General features: G+C 31.4%; 1 long non-coding RNA gene across 2 annotated transcripts; it reads right to left on the bottom strand.

The window, feature by feature from the left end:
• Positions 1-4602, bottom strand: LOC114076844. 2 transcript variants are annotated; one of them, XR_003577901.1, is made up of 3 exons: positions 4430-4602; positions 2463-2640; positions 1-321 (listed from the first exon to the last, which is right to left on the bottom strand). It is a non-coding gene; the product is annotated as an uncharacterized LOC114076844 (long non-coding RNA). The 2 variants fall into 2 exon arrangements; XR_003577900.1 differs by having other exon boundaries at positions 2463-2626.
• Between the last annotated feature and the right edge of the window lie 1625 nt (positions 4603-6227).

Genomic DNA, 6227 nt, shown 5'->3' with positions numbered 1-6227 from the left:
TGATTATGTACCCAAGTTATTTTAGTGGTACATGCAAACATTATCTTCATTACTCATACTTGGATCGTAATTACAAACATGTTTACAAAAACTAAAAAGCTAAAAACTGAATGCATGTCCGTCATGATATGAAACTATTTCTATCTGACACATGTAGCTCGAGATTTATCCAATTGAAGTAGTCCGTAGAATGTTATTGTTCAATTGAAGTGCACTTCTTGAACTTGGCACAACCATCTTTGCTCTAGATTACAAAGACACTTGCAGTGGAAGACGATGGTAAAACACTTAGGCCAGATGTATGTATATATTATATGCCTTCTGAAATTATAAAGAAGTACTAACAAGGTTACAAACTATCAATTGTGACAAATAACACAAAACATGGCCCAAGTGAGCCTCTATCTTCATTTCTTAAAAATAACCTGAGATCTATGGGTCTGATAAGGGCATATTAAGTGCACAAGAGCCTCATATCATTCAAAATTAAACGGCTTTGGTCCCCTCTAATTTATATTATATCGAATTTAATTCAATTTTTTACTCTTAGAAGGATTCACAACTATCGAACGTAATTCAAATTGTTACTCCTAGAAGAATTCACAACCACAGATTATAGATTCCCGCAAGAAGAGTATAGATGTTAGCATCATCTACTTTACATCTCAATATAACTACACATAATTGTTATTTTGGGCGACCAATGCCAAGATCATTCACATCCCCGACATGAGCATCAATCTTCAAACATGATATATGTTATCTTACAAATAAATTTTGTTGATATTTAAGCATGTCATACATTCTAACCAAAATCTCAAATAACTTGATGTATTGAGCTTTCCAACAGACCATTTATTTTCCTGATAAGTGAATTTTATAAAGCTGATCAAGATGACAAAGCTAAAGAAAATTCTTTAACTGATAACACAAAATCAAGGGACCTAAACCATACAAATATTCATGAAATTTGTAGCGCTTCACCGTAAATTGTACTATTATACTAAAATATCAGTTTAGTTATAAATCAATCATTCAACCTCATCATACTCACAATATTAATTATTATATAGTATTAATGCTTAGTAAATTGTAGAATTAGTGCCCCAAATCTTAAAGTTCTTAGACTATGGCACTTCTGGAAAAGTGACTTTTGTTAATGTGTAATTTTCGAAATACAGAAAATACTGCTAATTATTATTACTAACATTGAATATAGGGATTTGAAAGTAAGTGATTTTTAGCCTAGGCTTGCACATGACAAATCAAAGATACAAATAAATCTAAAATAACCAAGTCAAGAGTACAAGTATGTTTGTGTTCTTTTCTTTTTTTCTTTCCTAAAAGGTGCTCATAGTCGAGTATCATCTTCAACTTCAGATATGTGCAATATTATCAGCATATAAGTCAAGCTCACAGAAACTAAAATCGTTAGCCGATTTTGATGGTCTAATGGATACAACATCCTTGTTCTTTGTTCATGTGTGTGGCATTAAAATGATCTCCAAAACTACCTTTTTGATGTTCCTTCTCTTTTTATCGATGTTAACAAGTAGTTAACAAGTAGTTTCTGATTTTGCATCAGACTGAGGAAGACCGAAGGGTCTTTCCCACCAGTGATAGTTCATCTATTATAATTCATTGCCTCATGTTTGAGGCAAAGAAGAGCAGAGGTAGATAAACTATTTTATCACAATTTTATTTTGTATAAACTATTTTATCACAATTTTATTTTGTATTTTGTCATAATTATTTGGGTGCATGTGTGATTGCAGAAGCTTTTACTTCTATTCACATTACTCCTTGCATATTCATATCCTTAGAAGTTCTCCAGGGGCAGGTGTGCCTACATCCATTATCTAAATTAATTGTTTGAATAACTTTGACTTTCTACTCTTGTAAGGTCACATTTCCCTGAAAGCAAAATTTTCTGTTAGCTTGGGTGTGTCTGCATATCTCTCTCCACACTTATATGGCATTTACCAATCAACATGAAGCCAAGTATTTGCCAAGAGCATCTTGGTATTTAAGAATGAGATCCTTTAATTTTCTTTTTTATTGTAAAATATGGGATACCAGAGACGGAGTGACAAGTTAAACAAATCGGAATAGAAAAAGATGAACCTCATCTCTATTCATACTACAAAATTATAAGCCCAATACCATCCCCTTTGTAATCAACAACAACCCAGAATAACTCCATAAGGTGGGGTCTAGGGAGTATAGACTGTATTATGCCCTTACCTCACATTGTGAGGGTAGGGAGGCACTATCCCCTTTGTAATCATTATGCCTAAAGCATCCACTGACAAGATGTTTATGAAATTATTTTATGGATAGAACTTAGAACTACTATAGATCAAGGCTAGATGCTGAACAAACTTGAAGCTAATGACTATGTTAAACTTGGAAAATTAAACAAATTGGAATAAAGTAATGGATCACATTTACATGTTGTTTACCTGTATTATTAAAGGATATTGCAATTCCAAAGATAATCTTTATGAAAGATTAAGAAACTACACTGGCAAAAGCTTCAAAAGCAACTTCCAGTGATATTAGGTTTCCCTTGTTACTTAAGCATCTAGCTGACCATCCGAATTTGGAGACTTCTGTTTTTGTAGCCCTGCATCATCATCACTATAAAAGTTGATTATAAATTTTAGTGGCCGGTATGAAGTCGATAACTTAAGGGAGAAGAGGAATGCAATAAAGTCATAGCAAGTAGAAGAATTTAGCTAAACTATAAAGGAAGCGATAATGTGAATGAGAATCTTTCGCTATTAATTAAAAGTTAGAATTTTTGCTAGTTAGCTTTAAGCGTTTGTTTGCTTTGTTGATACTTACATAGATTACCATTAAGAGCGATGAATAGCATGCTGCAAATTTGGATGCAATTATGTCTCAGACTGACTTGATGCTAAGTACAATGTGTCAGTTTAATGCTATCGCCCATCAGTTTGCTCTGACTACTTGAGTTTATGAAGCTTAGCGTTGTATGCTATTGATATAATCTTCTAAAAACAGAAAATCTAACCAATTTAAAACCAAGCTGTGCATTTGTTCTTAACATGTTCAAAAGGGTTCCTTTTAGAAGTTCACAAAGTTCTTATTCAAATAAATAAAGCTACATTTTTCACAAAGTACAATCTTCAAGAAAAATGACTTTCTCAAATAAACAAAATAAAGTACGGCTAAATAAAAATCTTTAAACCTAAACCTAAGATAAAAGGCATGTAATCTGAAGTTCCTATTAAATGGATTGTAGCTTATTGACTGCTGTGTGCATACTTTGAAGGGAAATGTACAAGAAAGCCTTGAAGGTCTGAAAAATATGTTCATATCAGGGTCTTTGATTTCTAGAGACTTTTGGTGCACTTATAAGGAGTTAGTTATTATAGGTGTTTGAGAGTTTTTTTTAGAGAATCTTTTATTTCTTGCTTATCTTTGGTTATGTAGGAGTGTACAATTTCTTTAATTTTTCTAAGACAATGTTAATCCTACCCAACTAATGTAATGTTACTAAAGTAAATAAAATTAATATAAATTGAAAATCAAGAAAGTCGGAATGTCTTCCAATCACCATAACCTTAAAGACCAAAGCGGATGGGTTTCTTCATAGTATATTGCAATTCTCCATCCATCACTATTGAAGAATAGATTGCATTCAATTGTTACTTAATTCTACAAATACCAATAAAAGTATTTCACTATGACCAACAAAAGGTATAAGATCATCAACTAATTTTTTATTCGACAATATGATGAAATGTATATTACAAACGAAAACTGTATTCAGTTCGCTGATTGACAATATCCACACAACACTATTAAATACTGAAAGATACCCATATATTTTACGAGCAGTTAAGAGACTTTGATTAACAAATGATGGGTAGATGTAGAAGTTAAAATACAGTGGCAACAACACCTGAAGCAACTACAGTACAAGTAGCGTGGTTGTTATCGCTGATTGTCAGTACAAGAGTTTGATGGAGAATAAGTGGAAATCAACATAATGATCTCCATCAGCGGTTTATTGGTGAAGATTCTCAACTTTTTTTCACTTGAGAGAAAGTTTTGGAAGATTTCATGGACAATATCGAGTAACACAACTGCACCTTTTCATATGCTTTTAAGCTCCATTAATGGGGGTGTTGGATACGGAGGAAACATTTCAATTTTAATGTTTCATTCCAAAATTTAGATGGGTAATTGAATCCAGACTACCATGTTTGATAACTCATCCATAACCTCTAGCAATTGATACGGGGTGTATGCTTATGGATAAACAAACACAATTCAATTTCATAAAATGTGAACTCTTTGGTAGATCAGTCGGTAATAGTAATATATATTATTTTTTTCTAGATAAATCAACAATCACATCAGCCATGTAGTTCAGTCGTAAATTTGGAAGAGAGCATACCTGGAATTATGAAAACTTGTGAATCGATTTACTGAAGTTGGAACAAAAGGGATGAAATGAAGGGTGCTTGGAAAATGAGTTGGAAATCTGTTGTTTGGAGTGTGAAAGACGAAAGATGTAAGACGGATGGTTCTAGAAGATGGAAGACCGATGGGTCCAGAAATCTGCATTTGGAATTGAAATTTGTCCATTTGTTAGTGTGAAATTACCATACTGCCCTTGGTCGTCCTCCTCACCACTCTTCTATATAATAGAAATATATATAAAAGAAATTATGACATAATAAAATAAGAAAGGAGTTGAATGCTTATTCTCCTCCTAAATTTAATACTAATTTACTAAATTGATTGATTTTTTCTCTAAATATATCTTCTTACATATTATGAATTTTTGTTCTCCATATAAAAGAAATCAACATTCTTTTAAAAAAGGCATCTACTTTGAAGACAATTTTTTGTTACATAATCTTTTTCTTGAGATATCCTTTCTTTCTTTTTTTCTTGAAAAACTCACAAGGTCTAGATTTCGCTGGACATCTCAATGACTAAATTTGATATCTGTATATTCATCACCATCAATATCTTTAGATTCTGAGATACTCTCTTCCCCTTTTCAAAAAAGTTGATATATGTATATTCATCACCATTAATATCTTTAGAAGTTTTATCATCACGAATATATTAAGATCTTGCGATACTCTTTCTTTCCTTACCTTGAAAAAATCATAAGGGCTAAAATTTCGCTGGACATCTCAATATCAAAATTGATACCCATATATTCATCATTAGAAGAAGAAGAAGGGAGAAANTTGTTTTGAACACATAAAAATAAAACATGCATATCACTTTCATATTTTTCTTAGCATGGGCCCTGGCACTTTAAAAGAGACTATTCACACCATGTACTGAGTAGACTTTTGGCTTCATAACTTGTAAACCTTTTTTTTTTTCTATATATTATCATTATTATGTATACAAGTTAAAAAAATATTTCGTCCGTCTTATTTTATCTCTTTTCCTGTCCATTAAAAAGATAATTAAATAAAGTATTGTCTTAACAAAGTTATTTTAATTATTAGATGTTCTTTTGAGAATTTATAAGTATTAATATGCAAATGTGATCAATATAAATTATAATGGGATGAATAGAATTATTTATTTTTGATCAAAAATCTCGGGCTAGACCCTGTGATCATGTGGGAAAAAAATACTGCAAGTGAACTTACTCTTGAGTATGCAAGTTTGGGTGTGCCAAAGCTAGCAAGGACACACTAGGCCCCACTCTGTTTTATGGTTGCTAATATTGAACTCACCAGCCCCTTCCACTTCCGATGTGGGATAACCCAACAATCTCCCCCTTCACACATCGGGCCNAAATTTTTTATTTTATTTTATAGGCTAAATAATTATGAACTGCTATGAAAAATGAAAAGGATTTAATCTTTTCATCTTCCATTTACTTAAAAGTGTATTAGTATGATGGAAGTTTTAAAGGAGCATGATGTAATGCATTAAATATTTTGCAGTTTTTTAAACAAAAAATTACAAATGAAAATAAAATATCAAAAAAATGAAATAGAACATAAATAGAAATGCTGGCCATAGAGAGGTGCCACATCAGATTTTTTATATCCAGCTTTATATATATATATATATAGATTTGTCCATTTGTTAGTATAAAATTACCTATTTGTCCTTGGTCGTCCTACTCTTCATGCTTCTATATAGTAGTATTATATATATATATATATATATATATATATAGTAGTATTATATATATATATATATATATATATATA

This window comes from Solanum pennellii, chromosome 1 (genome assembly GCF_001406875.1).
Source record: "Solanum pennellii chromosome 1, SPENNV200".
Lineage (NCBI taxonomy): Eukaryota > Viridiplantae > Streptophyta > Magnoliopsida > Solanales > Solanaceae > Solanum > Solanum pennellii.
Note: the sequence above shows the minus strand (reverse complement) of the source record. Positions and strands in the feature narration are given on the sequence as shown.